The sequence below is a fragment of the Pan paniscus genome, chromosome 3, assembly GCF_029289425.2.
Source record: "Pan paniscus chromosome 3, NHGRI_mPanPan1-v2.0_pri, whole genome shotgun sequence".
Classification (NCBI taxonomy): domain Eukaryota; kingdom Metazoa; phylum Chordata; class Mammalia; order Primates; family Hominidae; genus Pan; species Pan paniscus.
In genome coordinates this window covers 12,371,622-12,392,199 of record NC_073252.2, presented here as the reverse complement: position 1 = coordinate 12,392,199, position 20,578 = coordinate 12,371,622, and positions in this window count along the sequence as shown.

Below are 20,578 nucleotides of genomic sequence, written 5' to 3'. Positions count from 1 at the left end.
GTATACTTTTTACATGGCACTGTGCCAGGATTCAGAAATGCAAGAGGAGTAGCCTCTGCCTTGAAGGGACCTCCAGTCTAGAGCTTGGTCTTGTTTCTGAAAGTATGATTTGGTGCACAGCAGAATTGCCATATACTAATACATAATAAGGTAAAAATGAATTCCATGGTCAAATAAACTTGGGAATCACTGGATTAAACAAAGTAAAATAGATTTTGTTATTGTAGGACTTTTCTACAACTTTAATATGCTAATGTGTTTTGAAGAGCTCAAAAGGAAGTGAAATAATCAGTTGTTTCAGACCTACCCAAAGAGAAGAGCCGTTTTTGGAAGGGTGTACATTGTAGAACCAAGGTATACACAGTATACTACTTTGGGAAATAATGCACCAATGGGATAATTCTCATAATCTTTTTGAGGAGGTGTGTTTTGTCATTTCTCTCCAATTTCCTCCTTTATAAGAGCTGGAGAGAGACTAAGTCACTCTCGCCCATTCTTTGTCCCTGTCTTCTAGGTCAAGTTAGCTTCCAGCTAAGAGAGGAAAATTGGACAGTTTCCAGAGCACTGCATTCATGAGCCAACCCCAGAGTAAATGATGCCTAGGCATAGATAAATGCTTAAGATAAACACTTTTCAAAAGTTTTATGTTATTGACAAATAATAATTGTATATATTTATGGAGTACTGTGTGATGTTTTGATACATGTGTACATTGTGAAAATATCAAATGGGGTAGTTACCATGTCCATCTCCTCAAATATTTATTAGGTATTTGTGGTGAGAACATTTAAAATATTCTTCTATAGTAATTTTGAAATACACAACACATTATTAACTATAGGTACCATGCTATTCAATAGATCACCAGAATTTATTTCTCCCATCTAAGTGAAACTTTGTACCCCTTAATCAATGTCTCCCCTTTCATCATCCACCCCCACCTCCAGCCCCTGATAATCACCATTCTATTCTCTACTTTCATGAATTTGACTTTTATAGATTACACATATAAGTGAGATCATATTGCATTTGTCTCTGTGATTGAATTATTTAATGTCTTCTAGGTTCATACATATTGTCACCAATTACAGAATATTTTATTTCTTTTTTTAAGGCTGAATAGCACTCCACTGTGCATATACGCACATTCATCCATGGATGGACACTTAGTCTGTTTCATTACCACCTGATCTGCCTTATGAGAAATGTTAAAATAAACTCTTTTAAGTAACCATCCACCAGTTCATTGTGAAGAGATCATTCATTCTTTTAATGTATTTCTTGTTGCAATACTTTTCCCCTCAGAATTTAGTGTTGTTTAAAAGGATAGTGTGAGTAATGGAAGAGAGTAATTCCATATAAATCAACCCAGGAACAAATCAGGGTGATAGACTTAACAGAACACAGGCCTGGCAATTGTAAATCCTTTGTGTTGTCTCTTACTCTCTGAGTTTTTGTCGAGGCTTTCTCTAAAAAACTTACTGCAGATTATCATTGTTATCTGTGGATGTCTGAGGCATACTTTATCACTAGAAGAGACAACTTTTAAAGCTTGGAAGGAAATTCAGTGGGTGGCATTATATCTCTGGGTTTTTGTGAAGCAGTAATTTAGCTTCTTGGAGGAAACCAATTCAGATAAAATACAAACCACTGATACCACACAGTGTCACTTATCACACTGAATACAATGTTCTTTCTGATGTTACACACTCATATAAACCCACTTGCATACACATACAGCACAAATTTATCCATACAGCACCCTGAATTTAAATCTTTCACCAACATTAATGTTCTGAGTATAAATAATAGATAATAGTAAATGGTAATAAATACAATTATCAAATTATCTTTTTTTATATATTTGCTTTTGGAAATCTCATGTAATTTTTTTCAGAAATCCTCATTTTGTCATTGTGATTACTATCAATTTATTTTTCCATAATCTTATGGGCTGAATTTCTATCTCACTATTACATATCTTCACCTGGATAGCTTATTGGTGACTCCAAAGCAACCAGACTCGAATTGGACTCGCAAATCTTCTCTTCCTAAAGTACTCCTATTTTCATGTTAACCACCTTTAATTTTTCTCTAGTCCCTTTCCCCATCCCCAGTCATTCGTGCTTAAAACGTTTTTCTTCCCTTTTCACATTGCTTGGACTGGTAGATGCTCTCTTCATTATCTAATAAAAAGTGTCACAAATAAACACAAAAAATTTTGACATAGGGAGACAAGGATCTGAAACTTTATTTTGACACAAACATTCCATTTAGTGGGCATTATTAGACTACTGCTATAAGCTACATAATTACAATCTAGCTGCATGATCTTGGGAAAGTTATGTCACTTCTTTGTGTCTCATTTTCAAGAGGAAGTGAGAAATCTTAACTTCTGAGGCTTGTTGGGGGAATACAAAGAGATGATGTGTACAAATTTGCTTTGCAAATCAGAAATGAAGGAAAGTTGCAAATGACTTAGCCATGTCTGTTCGCTGATACCACCTTAGTTAAAGCCTTTATGACTTTTTCTTCTAAAATACTATTGCTATAGACACTTTGTATCTCCCCCAAAATTCATATGAAGAAAACTAATTCCCAACATGATGAACTTTTGAGGTGGGGTTTCTGGAAAGTGATTAGGTCCTGTGGGCATAGCCCTCAAAAATGGAAATAGTACCCTTATAAAAGAGGCCCTAGAGAGCAACCTTGCCTCTTCCACAATGTGAGGACACAGTGAGAAGTCATCTGTGAACCGGGAAATCGGCACTCCCCAGACACCAAGTCTGTTGGGACCTTGATCTTGAACTTGCCAGTCTCCAAACTCTGGGAAATAACCTTCTGTTGTTTATAAGGACAGTATGGGTAATGGAACAGAGTAATTCCATATAAATCAACCCAGGAACAATTAGGGTGGTATTATTAAATGCAGCTCAACTGGACAAAGAAAAGTATTAAAATGTTAACAGGTTTTCTTTCCAGGCTCTGTGGGCTTCTGCTTCACTAAAAATTGAGGTTTTATGCATTCATTCATTCATTCATTCATTCTTTTGCAAACCTACTCACTCACTTATTCACTTAACTAACATTTAATAAAGACTATAAAGACAAATGACCCAACACTATGGCATGGGGTTGAAATACAGACATAATCTGAAATTTGTCATTTGAAAAGCAGTGATCACATTTGCTATAGAGAGTTGATATGAGTTAAAGAGATAAGCCTACCAGCACAGCACTTGACATCACATAGCAGATGTTTGCTAACTGTTGGTTACTGTGCCTTTATTAGTGTTAATGGCTAAAATCCACACATCCTGGCAACCTGCCCTGTTTCCTCTAGATAGAAAACACAGTCTTCCTTATACAAACATTTTTTTCTGCCTAAATAGCTAAAGCTCTGTGATACATGCTTATACATAGGCATATTCATTATGTCCCCATGGATTTTGATATCGAACAAATAAATGTTTAATGAATAAAACTTCCTGAAAATCATATCGATGTGAAAGTAAATTGTTTCACAGCTATTTAAAAATCTTTAAGGCAACAGGCTATCAGGATGCAGACAAGCAGCTGGCATTCATATCAACACCCATAAAATAGAATAATACCCCTTCCACCTATTTTTTTCCCAGGCACTTAGATTTTTCTAACCACTCATTTGCATTTACTTTGAATCCTCAAGGGGTTTTCAATAATAGCTCCTTTACAGAAAGCAAATTAATCAACAGACATACAGCTCTCACTGGGAGCAACATCACATGGAACTTCCACATTGATGAATTCACGACCACAGTAAACTCAGCCCTCAGTCCCTTCCATATACACACATACACTCATATTTACCTTCTCCTGTCTTTCCATGTGTCCAAGGAAGTTGGCTGAGTAGGCCTATTGGTGATGAATTACTTTGCAACTGCATTATGAAGTTAGAATAGAATTCAGTTCAACAGCTTGCTTTTCTCATATTTGATTAACTCAAGCTCACTTCTGTGGTTCCCCACAGTGCTTTCTATAAATATGTGCCAGAAGAACAATAATTCTAGTCATAATTTATAACAATCTGCTCCATAGACCCTAGTATATACCTCATATATATAAGGCTGAAATATTAAAATTGCTGATAGTCAACTGTTTTTGACATAGAAAAACAGCAGTTTCTGTGGCTTTATTTAAGAGAACAAATGTCATGACTTTGTAACTGTTTGTTCTCCCGTTTCTCCCGCTGGTGGACCCAGAGCTCTTTAAGGGTAGATACTGTGTCTTTTTCTCTTTTGGATACATGGCTCCAAGCACAGTGCTTGGCACAACACAGGTGCTCACAAAAGCTTTCAGATGGGACATAAACTCTCCTTTAGAATGTTCATGTGTCTTGTGATGGATGAACTACAGAATGCTCTTAGGTGTAGGTGAAGCAGGGAATATCAGAAAGGATAACTGAGTTACTCACTGAGACCAGTCTTGGGTCAATAAAACCACTTACTTTTCTTTAGTTTTACAGAGGCATAATTGACAAAAAAATTTATGTATTTATTTTGTACAACATGATATTTTTATATACTTATTTACTGTAAAAATGACTACAATAAAGCTAATCAACATACTCATTATCTCACATAATTACCTATTTATTGGTGGTAAGAACATTTGAGAACTGCTCTCTTAGCTAATTTCATGTATACAGTACAGTATTATTAACTATAGTCCTCATGCTGTACATTGGATCTCTGAAACGTATCGATCCTGCTGAACTCAAACTGTATGCTCCGACCAGCATCTCCCAACTTGCCCCATTCCCCAAACATTTGTAGCCACCATATCAGTCTCTGTTTCTATGAGTTTGATTTTTTTAGATTCCATATATGAGTGATATTATGCAGCATTTGTTTTTTTGTGGCTTTTTCCACTGAGTATAGTGTCCTTCAGGCTCATCTGTGTTGTCACAAATGATAGAATTTGTTTCTTTCCAGAGGTGAAATAATTTGTTATTGTATATACAGACCACATTATCACTATCCATTCATCTGTCCATAGAGACTTAGGTTGATTCCCTATCTTGACTGCTGAAAATAATGCTGCAGTGTACATGGGGGTGTAGAAATTTTTTAGGTACTGATTGTGTATTCTATGGATATATACCTAGTAGTGGAATTGCTGGATTATATGATAGTTCTCTTTTTAATTTTTTGAGGGACCTCCACATTGACTTTCCTAATGGCTATACCAGTTTCCAATCCCAACAGTGAACAAGGGCTCCAGTATTTCAAATTTCTCTCCAACACTTTTTTTAAAATTCTAGTCATCTTAATTTAATTAATTAAATTAATACTGTGAGGTGATATTTTATTGTGCTTTTAATTTATATTTTCCAGTTGATTGTGATAGTGATATTGAGTGATTTTTGTGTGTGTACCTGCTGACTATTTGTATATCTTCTTTTGAGAAATGTCTAGTCAAATACTTTGCCCATTTTATAATTGCGGTTTTCGTTTTTTTTTTTTTTCTTTCTATTCAGTTAAGTTCCTTATATATTTTGAAAATTAAACCCTTAAGTGGGGGAAGGCAGGGCAGTCAGGGGTCAAAAAAACAGAGATTAAACCCTTATCAGATGTATAGTTTGCAAATATTTTCTTTCATCCTGTATGTATCTTTTCACTTTGTTGTTTTCTTTTCTTTCAGAATCATTTTAGCTTAATTTAATCCTATTGGGCTATTTTTACATTTGTTGCTCATGTTTGGGGGATAATGTACAAAAAAAGATTGCCCAGAACAATGTCAAGAAGCTTTTATCCTACATTTTCTGTTTTCTTCTAGCAGTTATACAAATCAAGACTCATTCAAATCCTGAAACTGAGTTTATTTTTATATATGTTGTGTGAGAAGTATCCAATTTAATTTTCTTTTTTTTTTTTTTTTTTTTTTTTTTTTTTTGAGGCAGAGTCTCGCTCTGTTGCCCAGGCGGGAGTGCAGTGGCACAATCTCGGCTCACTGCAAGCTCCGCCTCCCAGGTTCACACCATTCTCCTGCCTCAGCCTCCCGCATAGCTGGGACTACAGGCCAATTTAATTTTCTTGGGGGTGAATGTGAGGTTCTTTCAATACCATTTATTGAAGAGACTATTTTTTCCCTATTGTGTGTTTTTAGCACCTTTGTTGAGAATCAATCAACTGTAATTGTATAAATTTATTTCTGGGCTCTCTATTGGTCTCTTTTATTGGTCTATATGTTGATTTTAAACAAGTATCATGAAGTTTTGATTACTATAAATTTGCAATATATTTGGAAATCAGGAGTTTCATGGCTCCAACATTGTTATTCTTATTCATAATTGCACTGGCTATTTGGAGTCTTTCGTGATTTTATAAAAATTGTCGGTCTTTTTCCTATTTCTTACAAAAAAAGGTCTCAGATTCTAAGATTTTGATGGGCATTTCATTTTATGTGTAGATCACTTTAGGGAGTATGGACATATTAACAGTATTCTTTCAGTGTGTAAACTTCTTTATTTATGTGTGCTTTCTTCAATATCTTTAATCTATGTTTTATAGTTTTCAGTGTACAGATCTTTCAGCTCTTTGGTTAAATGTATTCCTAAGTATTTTACTATATTTTGATGTAATTATAAGTGGGATTATTTTCTTAATTTCTTTTGGATAATTTGTTGTTAGTGTATAGATACACAGATTTTTATGATTTTTGTATATTTCAACTTTACAGAATTAGTTCATTAGTTCTAATGTTTTTTCTTTATTTCCTTTAGGGTTTCTTATATAAAATAAAATTTTCTTCAAAAAATCTACAACTTTATTTTTTCAAATTTTGATGCTCTTTAATTTTCATCTTGTTCTTAATTACTCTTACTAGTACTTTCAGTACTATATTGAATAGAAATGTAGAGAGTGGGAATCCTTAACTTGCTTCTAAGCTTAAAAGAAAAGCATTCGGTTGTTCTTATAGGCTATGATATCCACTGTGGCCTTGCCACACATGATCTTTATTATGTTGAGGCACATTTATACCTAATTTATTGACAGTTTTCATTATAAAAAATTGTTGAATTTTGTTAAATGATTCTTTTCTGTATCTATTGAGATAATTATGTGCTTTTATCACTCATTCTATCAATATAGTGTAACACGTTATTGATTTGCTTATGTCAAACCATCCTTGCATTCCAGCCACACACTTCACCTGATAAGAGTGTATGATTCTTTTAATATGCTGTACAATTCAGTTTGTTAGTATTTTGTTGAGATGGTTAGCATCTATCTTATTTGGAATACTGGCCTGTAATTTTATTTTCTTGTTTTGTCCTTGTGTTGTTTTCATGTCACTGTAATAATGCTGGGCTCATAAAATAAGTTTGGATGTGATCCCACTTATTCAACTTTTTGGAAGAGTTTGTGATGTATTGGTGTTAGTTCTCCTTTAAGTGTTTGACAGAATTTACCAATGAAGCTATAAGATTCTAGGCTTTTCTTTCTTGGGAGGTTCTGCTTTCTGATAAAATCTCATTACTCATTATTGGTCTGTTCAGATTTCCTATTTCTTCCTGATTTAGTCTTGATAGGTTGAATGCTTCTAAAAAATTCTCCATTTCTTCTAAAATATTCAAGTTTTGGTTGATAATTGATCATTGTAGTCTCTTATAATCCTTTTCATTTCTGTGGTAACAGTTTTATGTCTACTTTTTTGTTTATGGATTTGAGTCTTCTCTTTGTTTTTCTTAGTCTAGCTAACATTTTGTCAATATTGTTCATATTTATAATAAATCAACCATTCATTAATTATTTTCTATTGTTATTATAGTCTCTGTTTCACTTATTTCTGCTCTGGTCCTTATTATTATTTTCCTTCTGCTAATTTAAGTTTGTCCTGCTTTGTCTATTTCCCTGAGTGGTAAAGTTACGTTGTTTATTAGAGATTTTTTTCTTAACGTATACATTTATTGCTATGACATATCCTTTTAGAATGTCATTGCTGCATCCCATTGGTGTGGTATGTTGTATTTTCATTTTCATATATCTCAAGATATTTTTTGATTTCCGTTTTGATTTTTTCCTTAAACCATTAATTGCCCAGAAATGTGTTATATAATTTTTACATATTTCTGAATTTTCCAATTTTCCATCTATTATTAATGTTTAGTTTCACAACATTGTGCTTAAGAGTAAATATATATATAATTTTAATCTTCTTAGTATTTTAAGACTTGTTTATATTTTAACATGTACTATCTCCAGAAGAATGTTTTATGTGTACTTGGAAAGAATGTGTATTCTGCTGTTATTTGAATAAAATGTTCTGTATATGTCTGTTAGTTCCATTTGATCTATAGATGTTGTTTGAGTCTGGTATTTATTGATTTTTCTATTTGAATCATCTATTCATGGTTGACAGTGCGGTATTGAAGTCCCCTAATATTATTTTATTGCTATTTATTTCTCCCTTCAGTTCCATTAACATTTGCTTTATAGTATTAGATGTTTCAACATTGAATGCCTATCTATTTATAATTAACATAGCCTCTCAATGATTGACCATATTATCATTATATAATGACCTTCTTTGTTGCTTCTGTAGTTACCAAATCAAAGTATATTTGCCTAATATTTGTAGCCAATACTGCTCTTTGTTTGATACCATTTGTATAAAATATTTTTTTCCATCTCTTCATTTTTAGCCTATGTCTGTCCTTAAGTCTAAATGAATCTCTTATAGGTGGTATACACTTGGGTCTTATTATTATTACTTTTAATTCATGAAGCCACTCTGTATCTTTTGTTAAAAAATTTAATCCATTTACCTTTAAAGTAATTATAGATAGTTAAGGACTGACTACTGCCATTTTCGTTATTGTTTTTGTACTGTTTTGTAGTCCTTGTTTTCTCTCTTATTGTCTTGCTTTGTGATTTGAAAGATTTTGTAATGATATGCCTTGATTCCTTTCTCTTTCTCTTTTGTATATCTACTACAGGTTTTCTTCTTTATGGTCACCATGAGGCTGAAATTAAAAAACTTATATTTATAATTGTCAATTTTAAGATAACGTCAAATCTATATGAACATACCACAAATTAACTTCTCCTCTCCTTATATTTTATATTATTAATATCACAATTTACATCATCTTATACTGTGCAACCATTAACAAATTATTGTATCTGTAGTTATTTTGTCTTCTAAACTTTATATAATAGTTAAAAGTGATTTATGCACCAGCATTACAGTGTTAGAGTATTCCAAATTTGAGTATACTCTTATCTTACTTAAGTTTTGTAATTTTATATGTTTTATTGTTATTCGTTAGCTTCATTTTGTTTCAACTAGAAGAATTGTGTTCAGCATGTTTTGTAACATAGATCTAGTGGTGATGAACTGCCTCAGTTTTTGTTTGTCCTGGAATGTCTTTATTTCTCCATTTCTAAAGAATAGCTTTGGCCGGGCGCGGTGGCTCACGCCTGTAATCCCAGCACTTTGGGAGGCCGAGGCGGGCGGATCACGAGGTCAGGAGATCGAGACCATCCTGGCTAACACGGTGAAACCCCGTCTCTACTAAAAATACAAAAAATTAGCCGGGCGTGGTAGCGGGCGCCTGTAGTCCCAGCTACTCGGGAGGCTGAGGCAGGAGAATGGCGTGAACCCGGGAGGCGGAGCTTGCAGTGAGCCGAGATCGCGCCACTGCACTCCAGCCTGGGCGACAGAGTGAGACTCCGTCTCAAAAAAAAAAAAAAAAAAGAATAGCTTTTCCAGACGTAGTATTCTTGTTGGCAGTTTTTTATTTGTTGTTTTCCCAGAACTTCAAATGTGTCATTCCATCTCTCTTGGTCTTCAAGGTCTCTGCTGAGAAATGTGCCAATAGTATTACATATGTTTCTTTGTATGTGATAAGTTGATTTTCTCTTGCAATTTTCAAAACTGTCTCTGACTTTTACTTCTGAGAATTTGATTATAATGTGTTTTATTGAAGATCTGTTTGTACAAATATATTTGGGGTTTATATTTTGCTTCCTGGATGTGGATGTTCTTTTCTCTCTCCAGATTCAGAAAGTTTATTATTTTTTTAAATATGCTTTTCTTACCTTTATCTTTCTTTACTCCTTCTATGTCTTTCATAATGCATAAATTAGATATTTTTTATCATGTTCTGTACATTACATAAAACTTCATAACTCTTTTCCATTCATTTTGTTGTTTTTCCTCTAGTTGGGCAACTTCAAATAAACTCTTTAAGCTTGCTAATTTTTTCCACTTTATTGAATCCGATGTTGAAGCACTCTATAAGATTATTTCAGTCATTAGGTTCTTCAGCTCTAGAACTTCTGTTTGGTTTTATTTATGGCTTATATCTCTTTGTTGAACTTATAATTTTATTCATATATTGTTTTCCTAATATTTATTTGTTGATCTGTTTTCTTTTGACTCACTGAACTCTTCCAAAATTATTATTTTAAATTATTTGTCAGACAGTTAATAGATATGCATTTCTTTAGGGCTGGTTACCCATGTTTTATTTTCTTTCTTTGGTGGTGTCGTATTTTTTGTTTTATTAATAATCCTTAAGTCCTTACATTTTTGTCTGTGCATTTGAAGAAGTAAGTCGTTCTTCCACGATTTACAGATTGCCTTTGTCAGGGAAAGACAATGTCACCAGTCACCAGTAAGTCTATATAGATATTATTATGGATAGGCTGACTGTTGAGGTCTACTGTCAAGCTTGCTGCAGGTAAACTCAGGAAGCAAGTCTGGTGCCTGGCTCTGTAGGGGTGAGCCTGGTCCACTGGACTGGTTTTGGAGCTTGGTTCTGTGTGGGTGGGCCTAGTAGTTGGATCTGTGAGTACAGACCTGAATTCTGGGGTTACAGGGGCTAGCCTAGAACCCAGGTTCGCTTGAGTCAGCCTGGCAACTGGATACATCCATATAGACATAGACCATGTACCCAAGTATGTGGGGATTAGTCAAGAGGCTATGTTTACAGGAGCTGGCCTTAAGCCTGAATCCACAGAGATCTGTGCTGAGACATTCTTTCAGCCTGAGTCATGTGGGCTAGCCTGGTGTTGGGGTGGGCCTGACACTTGGGTCTGCAGGGGAAGGCCTGGGACCTGGGTCTGTAGGGACAGTTCTTGAGCCTTTGAGTCCCTGAGGGTGACCTGGGTCTTAAGTCCACAGGGACTAACCTATAGCCTGAAGCCACAGGAGCTGGCCTGGTGCTGGAACAGTCCTGGGGCCTGGGGCTATTGGATTTGCCTGGTGCTAGGGTTCATTGGGGTGAGGCTGGTGCTGGATTTCACAACAAGATTTGATGCTCACTTCACTCTCCTTTCTCCACACAAAGGGCATCATTCTCTACAATATGCTGCCCAGGCTTGGAGAAGGGATATCATATGTAATGTAAAAAATGATCTTCCTTCTCTCTTCGATGTGTATTTTCTTAATTCTCTTTTCCACTTAAGGACTGTATCTCTCACCTGGATTCCTTAGTTCTTGTTACTATATTTTTGTGCATGGATAGTTGTTCAAACTGATATTCCCTTGTTCAATAATCAAGTCAATTTGATTAGCAAGAAATTGACAAGTGCATAAATCCCATATTCTGCTATCTTACTGATGTCTGGCTAGCAATAGAGGCACTTTCAAATATAGGTTTTACTTACAGCTGGATATTCCCAAGATCTAGGCTCTTTCATTTAGTCTTATTAATCTCATCATAATTCTTTCATCAGTTAGATGAGACTGGTATATTTTCAAACATTTATGATTATTTTTACCTATAGTTTTATCTATAGGGCATCTTTTCGTTTTCCTGCATTGCCTTTTTCAATAATCAAAAAAATTTGATGCATAAGAAATTATAGTTAATCTCATTTTATAGATATGAAATGGAGTTCAAGGTCATTTAGATAATAGAGAGTGGAACTGGATTTGAGTGAAGGATGTGTAGCTTCAAGGTCAGATGTCTAACGACATCATTATGATGTTTCCCCCCAGGTATACCTGGCAAAATAGAGATAAAAATCATATAAAATGTAAATGCTCATACATCTTAAAAAATAACAATAGTTGCTATATTAGGCCATTTTGCATTGCTATAAAAACAAACTTGGGGCTAGGTAAAAGAGATTTGATTTTCTGAAGGTTCTGCAGATTATATAGAAAGCATGATGCCACCATCGGCTTGGTTTCTGGTGAGGCCACAGGAGCTTTTACTCATGGCAGAGGGTGAAACAGGAGCAGGCACATCTCATGGCAGGAGTGGGAGCAAGAGAGTGAGGAGAGAGAGGTCTCAGACTCTTAAACAACCAGACATCGTGTGAACTAACTGAAAGAGAACTCACTTATTGCCAAAGGGATGGTGCTAAATCATTCATGAAAAATCCATCCCCATGATTCACTCACCTCCCACCAGTCCTCATCTCCAGAATTGAGAATCATGTTTCAACATGTGATTTAGAAGGAACAAACATCTAAACCATATCAGTTACAATTGATTGTGCACCTGTGTTCATGCTCTATCTTAAATAATTTATCTTACTTATTCATAAAATAGATCTTGAAGTTGCCATTATTTTTATCACTTAATGAGTAAACTGAGGTTCAGGAAGAAATGATGGCCCACAGCAACTCAACTGTTACGTAACAGTGTTAAAATTTAAATTAAAAACTTTTTTATTATATGCATCTTTTGTAGTCCATTGTTTCACATTAATTACTTAAATGTAATTATAACAATCATAGTTAAAGACAAAAACATTGAACTAAAATCTTTACATCATTCTTAAGTGTGTAGAATACAGAATCCCACAGATACATATTCAAAATATGGTCCTAATATCTTAAATTGACCATCCAGTTTATTTATTTCTCAAAATTTCGAATCTATAACATGAGAATAATCACAGCTCCATGATTAAATGGCATATCACACTAAAGAGCTGTGGGAAACATGCACATGAAAGACATAGTTTTCATAATTCTCACTACTAGGGCATCACATAAACTAGCAGGTGTATTCGCAAAGCTTTTACTATTGAAAGAGTAGTTGTTATAGGATATGAGCCCCTTCTAGAAATTAACAACTTTGTCACAATTGTAATCCCAGCACTTTGGGAGGCTGAGGCAGGCGGGTAACCTGAGGTCAGGGTTTGAAACCAGCCTGACCAACATGGTGAAACCGCGTCTCTACTAAAAATACAAAAATTAGGCCGGGCGTGGTGGTTCATGCCTGTAATCCCAGAACTTTGGGAGGCTAAAGCGGGTGGATCACAAGATCAGGAGATGGAGACCATCCTGGCTAACAAGGTGAAACCCCATCTCTACTGAAAATACAAAAAATTAGCCAAGCGTGGTGGCATGCGCCTGTAGTCCCAGTTACTCGGAAGGCTGAGGCAGGAGAATTGCTTGAACCCGGGAGGTAGAGGTTGCAGTGAGCTGAGATCGCGCCACTGCACTCCAGCCTGGGCAACAGAGCGAGAGTCCGTCTCCAAAGAAAGAAAGAAAGAGAGAAAGAAAGGTAGGAAGGATGGAAGTAAGGAAAGAAAGAAGGAAGGAAGGGAGGGAGAGAGGGAGGGAGGGAATTAACAACTTTGGATGGGACTGAGGGCTGAAGGTGGGCAATGTGTTTAACAGTGATACTATCCCCAATTTTATATGGTTACAAAATGAAACTATAAGCTGAACCTGTTGAAAAGGTAGAAAATATGAAAAATATGATGTTTTAAGGTTGAGCTCAATTGCTCCAGAACTTGTGAGTTGTGTGTCATCTGCTACTTTTTCATATCAGGAAGGCTCAAAATCCTCATTTCACAAATGATAATGAGAGCAAATGCTCTGAATTTTATTGTTAAAAGCTTCAAGTAGAGGGTGAATAGCAATGTGTACTATAGAGCACTGTGCAAATGAAAGGTACCTGGCACATTTGCCTTAATCTTTCCTTGGTCTATTTATATAAAGGGGCTCTATTTCTTTTTAGCTATCTTGTGATTTACTTATCTTTGGCTGTCTTGATGAATTGTAGTTTCTTGCTCTATCTCAGTGCCCTTCATTCTTGTGTGTCCAAAGACACCTACTTTAATATTTTGGGTCCATTTCTCACAATTTTTATCTAGGAAGTTATTCACAACCAATTATTTTGATAAAACAATTCTCCCTAGTTTGAAAAAGATGTTGTTTTGTAGAACATGCAGAAAGGTTCTCACAGTAGCTATGCTCTGCTAACTGATTCTGTTGCTTTTTGAGGATGGGATTTGAGACTTCCTGCTTTTCCTAAACATCTTAGATTCTCCTGAGCCCTATTTATATTTTCATTGATTTCATAATCCCTAGATCATGACACCCTTAATATTTTGTTCCAGTAATCTGAATTATTTCTCTAACTTCTCCATTGCACTCTATATACTATCTATACCTATATCTCCATTGCACTCTCTATAGTGTATATATATATATACACACATACACACACACACACAGTGTACATACAAAATATATATGTATTTACATTACATTTATTTAAGATAAAATTATCTCTATATATAGCAATATACATAGTGTAGTGCATATAGTTGTGTTAGTCTCTTTCACACTGCTATAAAGAACTAGGTGAGACTGGGTAGTTTATGAAGAAAGGAAGTTTAATTGACTCACAGTTCAGCAGGCTTAACAGGAATTATGACAGGGAGGCCTCAGGAAACCCACAATCTTGGTGAAAGGAGAAGGGGAAGCAAGCATGTCTTACCATGGTGGAGCAGGAGAGAGAAAAAAAAGGGGAAAGTTCCACACACTTTCAAACAACCAGATCTCTTGAGATCTCACTCACTATCACGAGAACAGCAAGGAAGAGGTTATCTCCCATGATTCAATCACCTCCCTCCAGGCCCCTCCTCCAATTTGACATGAGATTTGGGCAGGACACAAACCCAAAGCATATCAAGAGTGTAATATATATGGTTGCTCACTACTATATTCCTAGATTCTAGACAAGGTCATTAGATTCTAGACAGCAGATACTTACCAGATTTCAATTAAAAAATTGTGAATATGGTGAAAAAGTTATTTATGTTGTGAATAAAGTTCACATATTTATTTCCCCCAGAAGAGTTTAACTTTGACAGATAATACCCAGTATAGCTAGGTTTAGTAGAAATAACACCACTACTCTGAGATGAAAAATCTAGGGACACACCTGGGTCAAACATTTTTCTCCAAGGTCACAATCACACCGTTACTGAAAAGAGAGCCTGCAACTAGAATTCAGGTTTTCTGACTTGAATCTAGGGCTCTGTCTCCTACTTTAGCAGTCATAGGTAGGCACATTCATTATAGCCACCTTTATATTTAGCCTCTCTTCTAATTTAGGCCCATGTTTTCAGTATTATTCCTGGCAATTTAGATTGTATTCACTGCTGATATGTATTTCCAAATATATGCAGTAAATTTACATGAATAAGATGCCTTGCTGAGTGGAAAATCTGGATTATTATGTCCCGAAAGCAGATCAGCACAACCATTATATGCACATAAAAATAACCTTAGGGTTGTTACTATGAATAATATGTTTTATCACCATTAAAGTAAGATTTAGACATTTAGCCTTTTCTCGCTTAACAGGCTGTTCATTTTAGTACAGGATGACTCTTAATAAAAATGATTAATGAGGCAAATAGCTATTTTTTATGTACACTGTTTTTCCTCTTTCTAAAATTATGTCTCTTCTGAAAACTCAGCCTCTCTCTTTGCTATAAATTAAAGGCCACTCTGTGGTCCAAAAGAAAAGACAAGTACATTCAAAAAGAGATAATCTTAAATATTGATGTTATCTGAGATTGTTATTGGATAAAATTCTCTTATAAACTTACCAGCTGACAAAATTAAACCTCTATGAAGTTTCTCTTCTTCTAGATAGGATTTCAGCTGGAAAACATGTCCAAAAATATATATGATTAGGGTTAATTCAAAGAAATAAAGCAGCAAGAATGAAGGAAGTAAGGAAGCCTTTCTTTTTAATTTAAAATTCATATAGAAAAGCAGGTTCAATATGGATTGATACTCTCTTCAACAATCCAAATTTCCTATTCAATATGAGGCAGAATTCTTTATTGCCAGTGATTCCCTCCAATTCAGTTTCTCCTTAGATGTTGATGTACCATCTTTTGCTCTATGCATCCTCTCTTCCCATCAATAGACAGACGGTCTGAGAATGGGACAAATATTTCTAGACAGAATGAGATGTCTCTGGTCTTAGGCCACTCAAGGATACCTTCATTGAACATTGTTCATAGTCAGCCTTTGAGCTGTCTCTCCCAGTGATTCTTGCCTCCATGGTAGTGTCCTCCACTGGAGAGGGCTCACCTATGTAACCAATAAGATATTTTGGAAATGATGAAGTATGACTTCTGAGTCTGGGGCATAAAATACATTGCAGCTTATTTCTTGCCTTCTTGGTTCATTCTTTCTGGAATGATGTCTTTAGAACACTTAAATGGTACTGTTGCTAAATATCTGAAGAACTGAAGTCTCCTGCCAATAGTCATGTGAAAGAGCCACCTTGGATATGGGTCCTTCTGACCCAGTCAAGTCCTCAGGTAACTGGAGACCTGGCCAACATCTTGACCGCAACTGCGGAGAGTTTCTGAGCCAGAAGTGTTTAGCTAACCTCCTCTCGGATTCCTGACCATCAGAAACTGTGATCATTTGTTACACAGAACTAAATAATGTAATAAAGCACTGATAAAACTATTTACATAGTACTTTTGCTAAAACATTACATTTTTAAAAGACAAAATACATGCTTCCTTACCTTCTTCATTCTTGCTGCTTTATTTCTTTGGATTAACCCTGGTCATATATATTTTTGGACATGTTTGACAGCTGAAATCCTGTTTAAAAGAAGAGAGACCTCATAGAGGTTTAATTTTATCAGCTGGTGGGTTTATAAGAGAATTTTATCCAATAACAATCAGATAACATCAATATATAAGATTTACTAAACATGTTAAAGCTTTTTACCTTTTAAAAAGGTGTATCACCACTAATATTAAATATTGCTGACAAGTCAGAAAACAGGCCAGAAAGGTTTAGTGAGTAACCCAGTGCCACATGGCTTATAAATGGTAGAGCATCAATTCAAACTCAAGTCTAGAGAACTTCAATTAATTATATATTTCATCAGACTATTTTCAGAGTTTTAGTGTCCACTATTCAATTCAAACAGGTGACACACCGGTGGACATGGCAATCTTCAACATTCCAAATCCAATTCCTTTGTTCTTCCTAGTATCTTTCAGGAAGGGTCCTCAGAGCTATTTCCTGACTGTGATGAAATCTTTGATGCATTACCTCTTCCCACCATTGATAGTCTCCCTCTGGGATCCAGCCACTCCTTCTCCCATGTGCCAGGAAAATGGGGGTATTCCACACTCAAAACCTGGTTGATATGGGGATAATAAATGGGTATGCAACAGCACAGACCCTTTTCTCAATTGGAGATTATGCTAAAGGCTCAAGCCAGTTTCCACATCCTCTTCAGGCTAAGCTGAGGCCTATGTTGCAACATCACTGCAGTTCAACTTCTTGTTCTACCCAATGTCATTGTATTCACCTCCTTAGGGTTTTTCTTTCACTTCTTCAGTGTTTTTGAAAACAATCCTCAACAAGTTTCCTCCATACAAATTTTTATTTCAGTCTATTTCCCATATAACCTTTACCATACGTCTCAATTCTCAACTCGTTCTCTTATTTTTGAAATGATTGAGCTGGCCTGGATGTTTCTAAGGCTGATTTTCACAGGGTGGTCCCAGTACCAACAGCATTTGTGTCATCTGTGAACTTGATGGAAATATAAATTCTCCTATTCCACAAGAGGCCTCTGAATCTGAACTTGAAAGATGGAGCCACACAACACGTTTAACAGCCCATCCAGATGATTTTGATGAACCATAAAGTTTGAAAATCATTGTTCTGAGATTTAATCTGGGTTCTTAAACCTTTTCGCTTTCAGTTGCTATCATATAAATGCCCCTCAGCTGGTTGATCCTGAGTCTTCATTGAATTGGATCACATGCAATTTGAGTTCGAAACAATGTAAAATCAGACTGCAATTCAGTAATTGTTACATGTACACACTGGACACTAGATTCTAAATTTTGCTAGCAGGAAAGGTTTACTCCAGGTAGGCTGGTGGATACAAAAAGGTATAAACTTTAGTATAAGGAGATCAGTGCTTTATCATTATGACCATATGCAACCTTTCAGAAGCCACGTTACCTTTCTGATCTGCAGTTTCCTCATGTTTATAATGAGTTTATGTGTTCATGCACTGCCTAGTTAACAGAATTGCAGCAAAAATAAAATGGCATGATTTGGAAAAAGAAGCTTGCAATCACATGTCTTTCTTGGGGGAAATACTTCCTACAATTTTTTTTTAACAATATACGTGTGTATGACTATAAACACCAGTACTTACTGTGAAGCAGGTTTACTGGAACTGGTTAACTGCTTATCTGAATTTGATAAGACAGAACACACTCACACACAAATCATACAAAGCTCGTTTACTACGTACAGGGACAAAAGAAACCTAGGATCTACTCTGAAGCAGTTGCTGAAGGCTCAAGAAAGCTTCCCAAGGTGGATGCAGTCTTGAGTGTCTTGTACCACAACTAGATCCTCCAAAAAGCAGTCCACCTTCAGTTACACACCTCAGAGGTAATGCGACTCCCTAGGTAAAGCTTGGAAGGACATCTTGCTCCTGTGTGAGAGAGGCACAAAGCCCAGACTCCCCTGGGCAATTTCCCTCTATCTCAAGATGTTACATTCCCTAGGAGGGACAGGAACAGGGCCAAAGCTATTTCAGGTAGTTCCTCCTTACCTCAGGGTGTTGCATTACCAGCACATTCCACAGCTATTCTGAAGAACCATGGGTAAGGAAGGCAGGGAGAACTGGGGTGGTCCAAAGCCACTCAGAGAACTATTCTGCACAGGCATGCATTGATTACTTATTATGGTCTAGGCATATAACGATAGCACATAACATTTAATTTATTTAATTTCTTATAAGAAAAGTACATTTTACAGAGGGGAAAATTGGTAAGAAAGCTCTTACATATCAGATCTACTATTGCAATATAAAAAATCTGCAGAGTCATAATTGAGTTCTTATTCTTTAGTGCCTCCCTCATTTTCTAAAACAAAGGAATTTAAAGATTATTGATAATAAGTGATAATACTTATAGTTAACGCTTTCATAGGTCTTACTATATGTATATACATATATACACATACACATATGTGTATGCATGTGTGTATATATGTGTGTTTATGTGTGTATGTATGTGTGCATATGTATGTCTGCATATTTTTGTGTATGTGTACTGTATATATATATGCGTGTGTGTGTGCAAATGGGCATGCATGTATTAATAGTTATTAATATTAACCTAAACTTATAGACTAAAAGAAAACTAGACCACAATTAGTTTAAATAAGTTATCCAAGGTCACACAGCCTTGTAGGAAGAAGAACTAGGGTTTAAACCTCAGGAGGCTAGTTCTAAAGACCCTGAGCATCGTCACTGTGCAATCTTGCCACTCAAAGTAAAATAACACCTTTCTGACGTTATCTCAGATAAATTTACAGACTTTAGCACCTTATTTTTATCACTTTGGTGCACCGTAAACTATACATTTGATCTTGATGTGATAGGTTGAAGCATGGTGAATAGAAACGGCTTTTAGGGTTTGTCAAAGATCAGGGAGGAGATACGATGGCTAACATGGCCAGTGGATTCAGAAACGGAAATTTGCATAAGAAAATACAATAATCATAGAGCATCCACAATTCAGATTTCTTGAAATATAGTCTAGTTATTCTGAAGCCCATGTATTAAGTAAACATGAAAATGGGCATGGTAGATATCTTTCATCGTTGCATCTTTTCTTCTTGGCTTATGGAGTCTTTCAAAATCTGCTTCATATTTTGATAGTTTTTCACATTAAGGGGAGAAACTATTGCCAAATAAACAACAACCATCTCTGGATTCCTCAGACTCCTTTACTGTGAAGATATGTAAATGTGACGTAGGTTTAGCTAATCAGAACTCATGCAAGAGGCTGATGAGGAGGAGAATAACATGAAGCAGTATCTATGAATGGGAAGAGTGTTCTTCTCGACAGGGTGTCAGAAAGGGCAGCTGTGATGAGAGCTCTTCATATCCTGTCCTGAATTTGATTAGTGGCAGGTGGTGATGACAGTGGTGTTTGTGCCACCACAGTCTTCTGGCATAATGATGTGTATAGCTGTGCTATTCCTGGCTTTATTTTCCTGAATGGGTAGCATCTAATGCGGTTTCTCTGCCCTACCTCGAGGTTCTATGAACTACCTAGTTGTTTTAATAAGCACTCTTTGCTTAAACTAGCTAGGATCATGCACCACTTATGTATTGCTCTGTAATAAACCAACCCAACCAAAATTTAGTGACTTAACCACTATGTTGCCATTTCTCTCAATTCTATGTCTTAGCAATACAGGTTGGGTTCAGAATGAAAATTGTTTTATTGGGCTTTCCTAAGGTCACTGTTGT